Genomic DNA, 14,613 nt, shown 5'->3' with positions numbered 1-14,613 from the left:
GAAGAAAACGAGACATAAGTGCCAATGCTATCGAGCTAATGTACGCACTGCAATAAACAAGGAGAGATCCACTGCAGAATGGCTTAGTTATGTAGGAGCTATTGACGCTCATCGGAAGTTAGTGGATAATTGGGGACAATACCTCCAAAGTGTCATGTGGTGTATTTCGCAACCTCATGACGTCGCCCAATTAGAAATCGAAGAGAAGCCGAAACTAAGTCGTACTGCAAGAAGGCGGCAAAACCAAGAGTTAGCTCAGTAACAAAAGGAGGCGGTGGTGCAACACACGATTCCAATGATTAGCACTGCTAAACCAGTCCAGCAACGTCCCTACCCAATGAATCCTAAGTACACAAAGATTGTACAAGAGGAAATTGAAAAGCTTGTAAAATGTGGATTCATATACCCTATTGAGCACTCAGAATGGGTTTCTTCGATAGTCATCGTACCAAAGAAGAATGGGAAACTCAAAGTGTGCGTTGATCTCAAAAAGGTTAATGCAGCCACCAGAAGTGATCATTACCCCTTGCCATATTCTGAACATGTGCTTGAAAGAGTGGCAGGTAAGGAGGCATATAGCTTTTTAGATGGGTACTCGGGTTACAATCAGATCACAATTGCAGTCGAGGACCAAGCTAAAACAGCATTTATCACGGAGTTTGGAGTGTTTGCCTTTCGCGTCATGGCTTTTGGCTTGACCAATGCACCTGCAACATTCCAACGATTGATAAACACGGTCTTTAAGGAATATCTAAGGGACTTCTGTGAAGCTTTCTTAGATGATCTTTGTGTTCATTCCTCTTGGGACGAGCACTTGATGTGTTTACGAAAAATATTTGAAAGGTGTAGATTATATCGCATCTCATTGAATCCTTTCAAATGCCAATTCTAGGTTAAACACGGAGTTATCTTAGGGCATATAGTGTCCAAAAATGGGATTTCCACTGACGAGAGTAAAATCAAGGTCATTCTGGAATTGCCCCCACCCACCAACTATAAGGGAGTCCAACGCTTTATGGGCCACGTTGGTTATTATCGAAGATTTATTCTATTCTTCGCCGAGATAGCTCGACCATTGTATAAGCTTCTCATCGAGTTTATTTGGACCGAAGAATGTGATCGTGCCTATGAGCTATTAAAGAAGGCCTTGGCGAGTGCTCCAATCTTGAGAATGCCTAACTGGGATTTACTCTTCCATGTGCATATTGATGCATCAAACTTTGCTATTGGGTGTGTGTGTTAACTCAACCTGGAGAACACAAGCTAGACTACCCCATTAGCTTGCCAGTCGTCATCGCCAGTTGAACGATGCTGAGATGAACTACACCACTACGGAGCGAGAAGGGTTGGCAATGATATATGCAGTAAGGAAATTTTGTTATTACCTCCTTGCCACCAAGTTTGTTTTCTATGTGGATCATCAAGCATTGTTGTATCTGGTAAACAAACCATGCTCCACAGGAAGAATCACACGATGGCTATTGATTCTTCTTGAGTTTGATTTCACTGTTGTTTTGTGAGACTTGGCAAGAAACATGTTATGGCTGAGATCATTTGTCTCGCATACCTAATGGTGAGGCTCCTACGGGGGTTGATGATGACTTACCGGACACTTCCCTGTTCATGGTGGAGACAATGCCTGAATGGAGTGAGAAGATGGTTAACTTTTTGGTTAATGGCTTTCCACCCAAGGAGCTTCGTAAAGATCTAGCTCGAAAGCTGATCTGTAAGATCCCTGTTCCCACCGAGCAACGGATTCAGGATACTGGCAGCGGAAGTAGCACTTCTCGCGCGGGACAGGGGTCCCACATTCGGGGCCTCACCCACGGATATCCGGATAAGAGACTAATCCGTCGATTGTTCCAAAATCGAACCCGGAAAAACTTCCTTTATCGGAAAGCACGGGCGATTCCACCACGATAACTTTTTACTCTAACGTAGTCAAGATCATTTCTGATCGAGCTGATCCAATTGCATCTATAAGATACTTGGTCAGATCAAGGAAGAAACTTGCACTTGGATCATTGGGATCAATGCTTTTTTCCCCATTCAAGAGGCACAGCCGTTGATTCCTATCCATAGAATAGTTACTGTCCGAGATTTATTTTATCTATCGTAAAAACAAAAGTTTGAGTCTCGATTTATGGATCCATCAGTCCAGCCTAACCCCATCCGATCCCATGGGTTAGCAACCACTGTAGTGATGGGATCCAATTAATAATTTGGTTAGGTTTTGTCCCGGGTACCAAGGAAAAGAGTTCCAAGGCCCCCTAGTCGGATGTTCATGCAAAATAAAACTAGTCACACCACTCACACACCCAATATGAAATTGCCTTTTCACAGATTCAACCGGTTTAAAACAATCCTTTAATAAAACCATAGTATCATTGATCACCATCTTCCAATTTATCCAGTTGATTCTTAATTTTTCCATCATTCCTTCATCAGTATCTATGGCATCATTGGCAACTAGAACGCTCAGGAGCCGTTTCGATAGTTCCTAGCCCTTAATACTCGACAATATAATCACTTATCAAGATGGACTCTCGTTGAAGATCAGCAAGATCAACCAACAGATCCATATAAAGAGCCATGGACTCATCCATTGAAGACTAGCAAGGTCAATCAACCAGATCCATGCCCGATTTCAGAAAACAACTCCTACTCTTGTTCCAATATCTTCCTCGACGCACGCGTGGGTATCCTAGGCGACCCAGAGCCCGAGCACCGTATGGTCAGCACCCTCTAGGATCCTTCGTAGGTGACCTAGCGCTTCACTCATAGGCCGCTTCCTTGGCCCCTCATCCACCGTACTGGAAGCTCACCATTTTAATCGCACCGAGGCTGGTCAAGACCTCGGCCGACCTTGCTACGCGAGACGTCCTTCATTGACTCTCCGTCTCAGCAGTTGCAACTTTTTCAGTTAGGTCTCCATGACCTTAATCATAAGATGGTCACAATGCTTTCCCAGCAATCTTGACATAAAACAGTCATTTATAAACAGCATTTACAAACAGTCACAAAATACAGTTTCTATATTAATTCTCATTTTTCCACATTATCCCTCATCAATCCACATTGCTTATTCCACATTCCAGTTATATGTGTACTCATCCCATCACATCATTTTCCATCTCATCACTTCAGATTCCTTCACATCACATATCATATATTCACATCCATACATATATCTACATCCACATCCACATTCACATTCATACATCCACATCTACATCCATACATCTATTTTCACATCCACATCTACATGCACATTCATGCATCCACATCCATACATCCACATCTACATGCACATTCACATCCATACATCCACATCTATATGCATACATTCACATCTACATGCATACATCCACATCTCTATGCATACATCCACATCCACATTCACATTCACCTCCATACATCTACATCTACATGCATACATCCACCTCCACATTCACATCCACATCTATACATCTACATCTACATGCATACATCCACCTCTACATCTATACACCTACATCTACATGCATACATCCACATCTCCATTCACATCTACATCTTTACATCTACATCTACATGCATCCATCCACCTCCACATCCACATCTACATCTATACATCTACATCTATATGTATACATCCACATCTCCATTCACATCTACATTTATACATCTACTTCTACATGCATCCATCCACCTCCACATCCACATCTACATCTATACACCTACATCTACATGCATCCATCCACATCTACATCTATACATCTACATCTACATCTACATGTATACATCCACATCTCCATTCACATCTACATCTATACATCTACTTCTACATGCATCCATCCACATCTCCATTTACATCCTCATCTACACATCTATTTCTACATGCATACATCCACATCTCCATGCATACATTCACCTCCACATTCACATTCACACTCACATCCATACCTCTACATCTACATGCAAACATCCATATCTCCATGCATAATAATATTCTTTTAATTAGTCTAGGATGATAGTTCCTAGAATATGGTAGGAAGTCCTCTTTTTATGCTTTGAATGAATTTATTTTATGCGTAACTTCTATAAAAATTTTGCCATAGCTCCGCTACTATGACTGATAAATCTCAATTTTTTTCTAAGGGATAAGGCTCATTATTAAAGAAATAATTAGAATGGTCTCTAATTGGATCATCAATCCATAATGGTCTCTAATTGGATCATTAAGAAAATAATTAGAATGGTCTCTAATTGGATCATCAATCCATAATGGTCTCTAATTGGATCATTAAGAAAATAATTAGAATGGTCTCTAATTGGATCATCAATCCATAATGGTCTCTAATTGGATCATTAAGAAAATAATTAGAATGGTCTCTAATTGGATCATCAATCCAAAATGGATTGAATCATCGATATACATAAACTAAAAGCATAGAAAAAAGCCATTAATTTGGCCTCAAGCATAGCTTAATCTTGGATTAAGGAAAAGCCTTATAAAAAGCTTCATTTGGATTGAAAAGGGTCATGAGTATGACCATTTCTTAAGTGAGAGAGAGAGAAAAAAACTATTAGAATTAAATATAAATAGAATTTTATGTAATTCTTTACTATCATTTCTTAATTAACTTCAATAGCATTTCAAAAACCATACCAATTAAGCTTCTCAAGCTTGAGAGGGGTTGAGAAGAGAGAATCATTGAGAAATTATAGAAAAGATCAAAATTCACTATACTTATCTTATAATTTGCTTGATTCTTTGATCACGGTAGAGGCCCCCAACCAATCAATTGGTTTAGTATGTTGATGGAGCCACCAATGGGGATTGAAGAAAGAGAGAAGTATCAAAAACTAGTGAATTATTAAAGAATTCACAGTTCTTGGCTTAGGTAGAGTAGAGTAACAATGCATAAGACATTATATTTTTTTCAACAAGGGGAGGCTTCTATTTATAGGAAAATTTGAGCTCCTAACCAAACAAACTGATTCTAGAATTTTCTAAGTCAGTTAGGTCACTTTTTGACCATTTTTAGGTCAGTTAAGCTAACTTTTTGGAACTAGACTTGAATGAGGAGAGAGGAGAGATGAAATATCTCAATTTTTATGAGTTTAAAACTCATTCAAGCATGTGAAATATGCACCTCCTTTAAAGAACTCTCCTTCCTTACATATGTGTCATAGTTTTTTTTAAAAAAACTAATAAACCTTGTACATTTTCAACTCTTCATCTTATGTGAAATATGCACCTCCTTTAAAGAACTCCCCTTCCTTACATATGTGTTTTTTTACTAATAAACCTTGTACATTTTCAACTCTTCATCTTATGTGAGCATTTACTCATTTTTGGATACCCAAAATATCTCATATTTTTATTATTGCTCATAGTTTTTTACTAATAAACCTTGTGCATTTTCAACTCTTCATCTTATGTGAAATATGCACCTCCTTTAAAGAACTCCTCTTCCTTACATATGTGTCATAGTTTTTTTTTAACTAATAAACCTTGTACATTTTCAACTCTTCATCTTATGTGAAATATGCACCTCCTTTAAAGAACTCCCCTTTCTTACATATGTGTTTTTTTTACTAATAAACCTTGTACATTTTCAACTCTTCATCTTATGTTAGCATTTACTCATTTTTGGATACCCAAAATATCTCATATTTTTAATATTGCTTATAGTTTTTTACTAATGAACCTTGTACATTTTCAACTCTTCACCTTATGTGAGCATTTACTCATTTTTGGGTATCTTCTTTTTACAAATTGGATTTATCTCCTCCCTACACATGTATTGATGCTATTGGCCCATAGGAACCTTAATTGGACCATAATCTAAAGATTTCTGAAAATCTAGACCCTTAGACTAAGGTTCTTTATACCTATTTCCAATTAATTCCAATTGCACATTTGAAAATTCTTTTTGAATTTCTGTTTCAGGGGAATTCATCTTAATTATATGAGATATTTTTCTATCCAAAAATATTCAAAATCTGAATATTCTCTCTCTAGAATATTTTCTCTCTCTAGGTTAAAACAGTTAGAAACAAGGTCTTTATATTTCTGAAGAGGGATTGATTACAGGGGAAGATACTAGACATCAAAAAGGGGGTTGGGGGAGGAATCTTACATGATCAAAGAATGCGAACCCTATTGCCTAATAGCCGGGACTCTTTATAGAAGAGGAAAGGATGACGTTCTTAGGTGTTGTGCCCGAGAGGATGAGTATCTATACATTTTGCAAGAGGCACATATGGGTGTAGCCGGTGGTCACTTCTCAGGAGACTTAACTGCGTGAAAGATCTTACAATCAGGGTATTGGTGGCCCACTATGTTCTAAGATGCATCACTCTTTGTGAAGGGTTGCGATGAATGCCAACGATACAAGAAACCCCAGCGGAAAGATGAGATGCCCCTACATCCGATCAAAGTAAACCAACCATTTGAAAAGTGGAGTTTAGACTTTGTAGGTCCAATTAGCCCAGCGGCCCGCAACACACAATCTCGCTATATTATTGTGGCCACTGACTATATGACCAAATGGGTTGAAGCGAAAGCAACACGTAAGGCAGATGCAAGGACAACAGCCAAGTTCCTCTTTGAAAATATAATCACACGCTTCGGTTGTCCTTTTGAACTTGTGAGCGACAATGGTACACATTTTATAAATGAAGTGATTAAGGAGCTCACAACAAATTTCATGATATCCCATCATAAATCTACTCCTTACTATCCACAAGCGAATGGCCAAGCCGAGAGTACCAACAAGACTTTAATCTCTGTTTTGACAAAGACAGTTGAAGCTCATCGCACGGATTGGGATGTAAAGCTTACGATAGCTTTATGGGCCTATCGTACTGCGTACAAAGTGTCTATTAATTGCACACCATTAAAAATGGTATATGGCCAAGAAGCAGTCATGCTGTGGGAATTTGTCATTCCTAGTCTTCGTGTTGCTACTTAAGAGGGTTGGGATGGTTATCCCTTAGCAGAGCGTCTGTATATCCTTGAGTGGCTAAACGAAGAAAGACAATTGGCTGTGTACAATGCCCTTGTGGAGAAGGATAGAAGGAAAAAATGGTTTGATCGCCACCTAAAGGACAAGGACATCAAGGTTGGGGATAAAGTCCTGATGTATGGAGTGCAAAACGAAAAGAAGAAGCTCAAATATGCTGGTAAGGGACCGTATAGAGTATGTGAAATTACCCCGCTAGGTACCATCAGAGTGGAGACTCTCGACGGAGTTGAAACCATTGGATTCCTTAATGGGAGTAAATTCAAAAGATACTATGACCCCCTAAGCCAAGAGGAGTTATATGCAATCCATCAAAAGAAGGCAGTTAAACAACAAGCTGAGCTTAAGAAAATACAAGCAAGAGTTGAAGCCAAAGAACGTCAACAGCGTGCTAGGCGCCAACGAGAAGCCAACTTGGGAATTACGCAAGCATTTTTCGAGGAGGTAGACGAGAATTCACTCGAATCTGACCCGCCTCTAAGATACCCAATTGAGTTACAGAGTCCTTATGGGGAGGTTCTGTATAATGCATTATTGGATACAGGAGCTCAACACAATTTGCTATCATATGGCGTGTGGTGTCAACTTGGAAAACCACCTTTATCCAAGAGTGCTATCCAAGTTCAAGGTGTCAACAAGAAGAAAACCCCTGTCTCAGGAATTTTGCACACTCCGGTTGCCTATGACAAGGGGACCGTAATTCAAAGCTTTTTGGTTATGCCTGCTGGTACCATGGAAGGCACTATAAACTTAGGGCGCAAATGGATGTTGGCCACCAAGTGCAATATCGATTGGGCAACCAAACGAGTCACAACGCAAGAACCAACACTCAGTATGACCGCTCAAAATCCCGCTCCTAAGCCATCGACTCTGGACAAAATGCTGGATAACAAAAAATCACAAAGTCCAGTGGCAAAACCATCTTTGATTGTTTGCCACCCCTCTAACGCTTCAACGCCAAGATTGGAAACATGCAGAGTGGTCTCTAAAGCTCCGCTTACTATGCCAAAGAGTACATACAAATGGGTCCCAAAAGCTTCGTTAACAGCTACTTCCCCTGCTCAATCTCGTTCAGACAAGAAGCCTCGTAGGAAGAAAGCAGCTACCCACTCGAGAAAGGGCAATGTAACATCACGATGGATCCCTAAAAAATTATTAGTAGCCTAAGGGTACTACGAGGGGAATGACTAGATTTGGGTCCCTAAACATAAGCTGAATCCCTCTACATCACCTGTAAAACCTTGCAAACTAATTGTTGCCACCCCAACGACAATTCAAGACCGTGGTAAGGGAAAGGTAACAGAGTGCTCCGCACCACTTCTTCCAGAGTTGGTTTGGATTTCCAAACGATATCGATCATTACCACCTAGCTCAGGAAGGGGGGAGCCACATGAAGCTTCTAGCTCCTCATGCCAGGCACACGCTGATATAGAAGTTTCTACATGCTCTACACCTACTCTTGTCAACACCCAACAAAAGACCGATGAGTCTACGTCTCCCCTTGTAATAGTATCGTCGAAAACCATTTTCTCCATTCGTCAATGGGAGTGTACACTAACATCTTTGCAATTGGATGTGGCCACAAGGGTCATAAAAAGCTATCTGCCCACATCACAACCTATGACCTGCTGGACAAATTGGTTCCAAGAGGCTACAACATCATTGCAAAAAATATGATCTACCCAAGGAAAGGGGGAGCATGTACTCACGCTTGACGTTCTAATGCTTCCTCCTTAACCTTCTCCCCTGACCATGTAATTGCCAAATTCAAAGGGATGTATATATATAGCTTCATATATAAAAAAAAAACAAAGAAAAGAAAAACAAAAAATAGTAAAAAGAGCAAGAGCACAAAAAGAGGAGAGATCCGTATACAATCAAGAACTAGATTGACCTGTCATAAACCTACTGATGCTATATCTGTGGTTGCAGATATGGCAGATGCACGATCATCATACACTTCATCCACTCCCACCTTTGGTGAGAGGTATCATCTGTACCTTTCTCAGATATTTCACATGTGCTATCCTGTAATTGAAACTGAATGGGATCATATAGATGTACTAGCCAGAGAGGAAAATGTTGAGGAATTAGAATGGCTTATTTGCCTATTGACCATGACTGACCCCTACTCTGTAGAGGACATATCCCCGATAGCCCAATGCTTTCCTTTTCCACAAGATGACTACCCTCGCATGGTTACATTCTTGATGAGTTTATGTGGATAGGAAAATGAAAAGGAAATATGTGACAATGATGAATGGACGGATGAAACTCATGGCACTACTGAAGTTGACTTTATTTATTTGGATGATGCAGAGAGGCTTAGCCTTAGGGCTAGAGCCAGGACTCTACAACATCCTCTTACCGTATCCTCAGTAGTAGTGTGGTGACTGGTAGGTAGGTTAGTGTTTTCAAGTTTTTTCTAGTTTGGATTCCTTAAAGAGTCTTTAATTTTTCACACTGATGTGCCTCTCAAGGTATAGTGCTTATTAGTTGGTTGTACAGGTGGAAAAGTTTGAGGTGGGTTCCCTTTCAAGTCCTGAGATAGCCGCAACGCTCATACATAAATATCTCATCAAATTGCAGGCATTTTTCTCATCGAATCAAGGAGATCTCCAAAATACAGGTGTAATTCTTCCATACCCACTCTCTTTCGTTTTTACTGTTCAATTAATTGCATGAACTATAATGCATGACCACATGGAAATTGTCAATGTATTACTTAGTTTTTGAAGTTGCCTGACGTGCTAGTGTGAATCATTAATGAGTTTAACCTTATTGGATATATTCTTGAGAATGCATGCAGTATTTAGTTAACCTTGGAATACGATTGTCTTAGGTCTAGGGTCAAACCGTCTTAATGTTTGACACCTGGCCATGTGTGTGTTGACCTCTAGGACATAGCTTTTACCCCTTGTCGAAAGAATACAAGAACACATTACAGTTCAGGAGCGAAGATCAAAAGAAATAAATATATTTAAAAAAAAGCCTACAATAAATGGCAATACAAGTCTATTATGTGCTCTAATGTTGGCGTATCGCCTTATTGATACTTGGTAGGCGAGGAGTATTCTACTCCAGACCGATGCCTTGGTTGGTAGGGGGTAGCCTTGCCTAAGGTGAACTAATAGATTCCTGGATAATGCCTTGTGTTAAACATGGTACCAGGATCGATGTTAGTTTTGCCTTAGGAAGGTTGCCATTGTGTTTAAAAATTGTCACGTGCATAAAGAAATAAAGGCAAAAGGCTCCTATAACTCTGATGTTTCTTATGTCCCTAGGCTCGTGGTATTAACTTGTTCTTAGAGTAGACACAGTGTGGTCATCTGTTTATTTATTAAGCTTGGTTATTTTCCTTGACTTAGGCCAGTTATAAACCTTGATTAACCTTTGACACCTTGCTAACTCTTGATTTACTTTCAATAATTTTAAACTCCTGTTAATTTGCTACACTAGCTCATTCATGTGACCCTTAAACTAAGTTCTCATAGCAACATCCATTGTGGTCTAAAATGCTTGAATTTATACACTTTATATCTTTTGAATTCCAGCATACTTTCACTCTACTTCCCTGTTTTGCAGACGGTCTACCACAACAACCCTATCAAGCTTACCATACCATAGCTTTCGAGGACGGAATCTACAATAGGAAGGGGGGCATGTTAACCTATGACGGACATTGAGACGTACTATGTTTTACGTCATGTAATTAGTTTAACTATTCTGAGTCATGGGCGGGGCTTGTCGGCACCATATACAAAGGATAAAGGGATTGGGTAATCACCGATGAGAGGCGCACCTTGAATATCAATAGGATAAGGGTGTTAGGATCGACCGGCCATGTATGGACGCCCATGTGTGAACGGCCAAGTCACCTATAAGAGTCAAATGTAACCCTAAAACCCTCATTCTCATGTGTTGAATACAAGAGTGCTCTTGCCTTATCTCCTTGGTTTCCTTCTCCTGCGTGTGTGTGTGAGAGAGAGAGAGAGAGAGAGAGAGAGAGAGAGAGAGTGAGAGAGCGATTGAGCATTGTGTAGCGGCATGGCGGCGGCGAGGCGATAGAGCGGCGACGGCGGCTCCTCCTTCACTGCTGTGACGAGGGAATCCTTCACGGCGACGGTTAGAGCGGTGAGTGACACACCTTTGCATTCTGTTTGAGCTTGCTTTCCTGGTTGTATGCTTGTAGCCATTCGTGGCTTGCATACGGTGTTCGGCAAGTCCCCAGCTACGACTCGTGTGGCAAAAGCGCACAATGGGTAAGTTTAAGGCTCTTGACTACGTTAGAATAAATTTTCTTGGAGGAATCGCTTGTGCTTTTTGGGCAAGGGAAGTTTTTTCTAGGTTCGGTTTTGGAAGAACCGAGGGATTAGTCTCATGTCCGGATATCCGTGGGCGAGGCCCCGAGTGAGAGCCTCTGCCTTGGAGGAAGAAGTGCTACTTCCGCTGCTCTAGCACCCCCAAATTCGATGCATGGTGGGGGCAAGGATCTTTCAAGCTTCTCCAGATCCCGTTTTGGTTTCATATTTCCATTCACTCTCATCCTCTTTTTGTCTCTCAGCTTTTTCAATAATACCCAATGTGTACAATGGTACACTCGGTTCTCTAACAATTCTAACTGAGGTTTGTTTGGAAACTTGCGAATCCTCACAATCCTGTTCTATGGAGCTCTTTATGTCTTGGTATAACCCATGTTTAGCCTTTAACAAGTGTTGACGCTATGCTGGCTTCACCACCATGAGAGAAGAGCACTCCTTCAAATGAGGATTTGAGAGACTACTTTAATTTCATAAAGGGAACTATCGAATTCCTCACGTTCTTTTTCAAATGGATAATTCGTATAATGTGACTCTAATGAATCTTCTATAGAGAGTATGTCTTCCTCTTGAAAGGGGAAGCGATACTCCACCGATTTAAGCACAACTAGTGATCCTTTATGACACTCCACAATGCTATGCATGCTCTCTTGAGCTTACGTTTTGCGTTCCGCATATGTCATGTGATCATGATTTTCAATTTGGGGTGGTTGGGCGGGTTCTAGTTTCTTGATTGGTATGTGAGGTGCACCTAGTGTCGAATCGGAACTTGATTCATCCTCACTTAGTGACGTACTAGAACTTGTTTTATCTTCTGACTTTCTTTGGATCGTTAGGTTTTCAATAGTGTGTGTACAAGCCCATAAGTTATAGTACATAGTACACTTAGTACTTTTAATGTACTAAGTGCACTATGTGTACTAGTGCAATACACATGTGTGATAGGGGAGTCACACACTCATTCCCATGAGTTGACTTATCCCCACAACTCTCTCTCTCTCTCTCTCCCTCTTGTTTCTTTGTGTATGTCTCCCACATGAATAACCCTAATTAACTCTCTCCCATTCAACTAGTATCAGAGCTATCTTGATCCTCTCCCTTTTCCCTTCTATGGCTGCACCCAGCTCTTCACACAATCCCTCATTCAACTGGTGCCTGTGAGCAAGGTCGACAAAAGGTCGAGAGAAGTTGACGGCTGGAAGGGGAGGCAGGTGAGCGAGGAGTTTTACGCGTTGCTGGAGGAGTTGGGCAGGAGTTTTTTAAAGCATATTCTTCTACCCATTTCGAAGTGTTTACTTTAGCATTCTTTTTTACTATCTCTCATGCCTTGGCTTGTAAGCATGTAAGCATATTCAAGGGTACTGTGGAAAATTGGTCGTTTTGTACACTTAAGATGTTAAGAGTTGTATTTTGTGAGACAAGTTGCATTAAAGCAACTCGCCTTGGGAAATCTTGAACCATGTGATCACTACCACATCGTTCACACATGGGTTGCAAAGTGTCAGTGACTATGGGCATGGAAGTATTCCAAAACTGTGTAGTCTGGCACTTTGTGAGGTCCATGACAATAGAAACACTGAAGGGTTTGCTTAACTTCTTCTTGAGCGGTTTCTACCCTTTGGACAATTTCTGTTTTTGGCACGGGAGATGGAGGTTTTGAGTTAATTGTTGATGAATTGAGACATAGGGTTACAGGCTCAGGAGGCCTCGCACACTCTTCATTAGATCAAACGAGTGTCCATTGTCCAAATTAGCTTAGACGCTACACGCACGTGAACCACCTAAGATATTTTTCTGAAAAAAGTGCATGCCATTAGCATCCCAAATGGAAGAGGAGGTCCTAAAATCTCTTTTCCATCACTGTCTCAAGATGATTTTTTTTTCTAAATTTTTCCCATGTTTCACAACCCGTTTTTGAAGGTGTTCCAAAAGAAATTTGGAAAAACTTTGTATGAGAGAGTTGCATTTTTGGAGTACTACAACTTTGTCTCTTTGAGTCGTTCTTGATTTTGTCGAATATGGTTTGCAATCATTTTCGTGCTGTTTTGGGCGATTTTTAGTGCTTTAAAGGTTGTTTTTTGCCTTGATTTTCGGGTTGAATTTTGAGGCTACTAGTTGGGGGCCAAAACGATTGGTTTTGCCTTCAGACGGTCCTAACCAAATTCGAAGAGCTCGATGTTGGCTTTCTGATGATCACTAGAGCGCATTCATTGGAATCACGGTTTAGAAGATATGAGCCTCCGAAACAAGGGTGTTTTCCAGAGTTTTTTTTTTTGGCTGATGGACCCCCTTTCACGTTTTGAACTAGCAGGGTGCAGTTCACGGCGTGAAATGGACTTCACTAATTTTATTAACTTTGTTTCTTTTTTGGACCGCATGAGGCCTGTTCGTGAGACACTTAATTCGTGAGACCCTTAAGGCGTGAACCGTGAAACACGTTGCTCGAGTGATTTTTTTTTTTGGCCGATGGACCCCCTTTCACACGATGAACTAGCAGTTCATGGCGTGAAGCAGACTTCATGGATTTTAACAATTTGATATTATTATTATTATTTTTTTAATTTTTTGGGCCGTGTGAGGACCATTCTCGTGAGACGCTTAATTCGTGAGACCCTTAAAGCGAATTAGAGTGTTAGCAAGAATTTTTAGTGGTTTTTAGCTCTCTTTAGAATTAAACATAGAACTAGAATCATTAATTCGTGAGACCCTTAAAAAAACACACAATTTAAGCAAAAATTAATGATTCTAGTTCTATGTTTGACTCTAAAGAGAGCTAAAAACCACTAAAAATTGCATTCTATTGCATTGTTTGATGCAAACTAAGCCTTATACACTCTATGTGCAAGCCCTAGGAATGTTAAAAAAAACAACAAATTAACCAAAAAGCATTCTTTACAAAATAAAAAAGAGAGATATTTCTCATAAAATCACACAAAAATCTCCATCAAATCCATATCTTTTTCATGGGAAACCATTAATAAAGACAATGGGAAATGGGTAATGCGTAGATTAGAGAAAAATGATGGAAAAAGCCAAGGAATGACTCCCTGGCAGTAGCGGCACCAAAAATATTATGGCTCACCCTAACTCCCCTTGAAACACATCCAACAAGAGATTACCTGGTAAACCGCAACTGTGACGATGATCTTTCCAATGGTCAAGCTCGTAACCCTTGAGGTATCCAAGCTCTACAACTCCTTGAGAAGCAATGCCACCATGCCTCTCGCGAGAGTTGTCACATCGCCGCGTTGCACTATGGGTACTCGTTCCTCCTCTCACCT

The sequence above is a fragment of the Cibotium barometz genome, chromosome 4, assembly GCF_041138505.1.
Source record: "Cibotium barometz isolate CiBa-2024 chromosome 4, ASM4113850v1, whole genome shotgun sequence".
Classification (NCBI taxonomy): domain Eukaryota; kingdom Viridiplantae; phylum Streptophyta; class Polypodiopsida; order Cyatheales; family Cibotiaceae; genus Cibotium; species Cibotium barometz.
The sequence above is the reverse complement of the archived record's forward strand: the minus strand, read 5'-3'. Positions refer to the sequence as shown.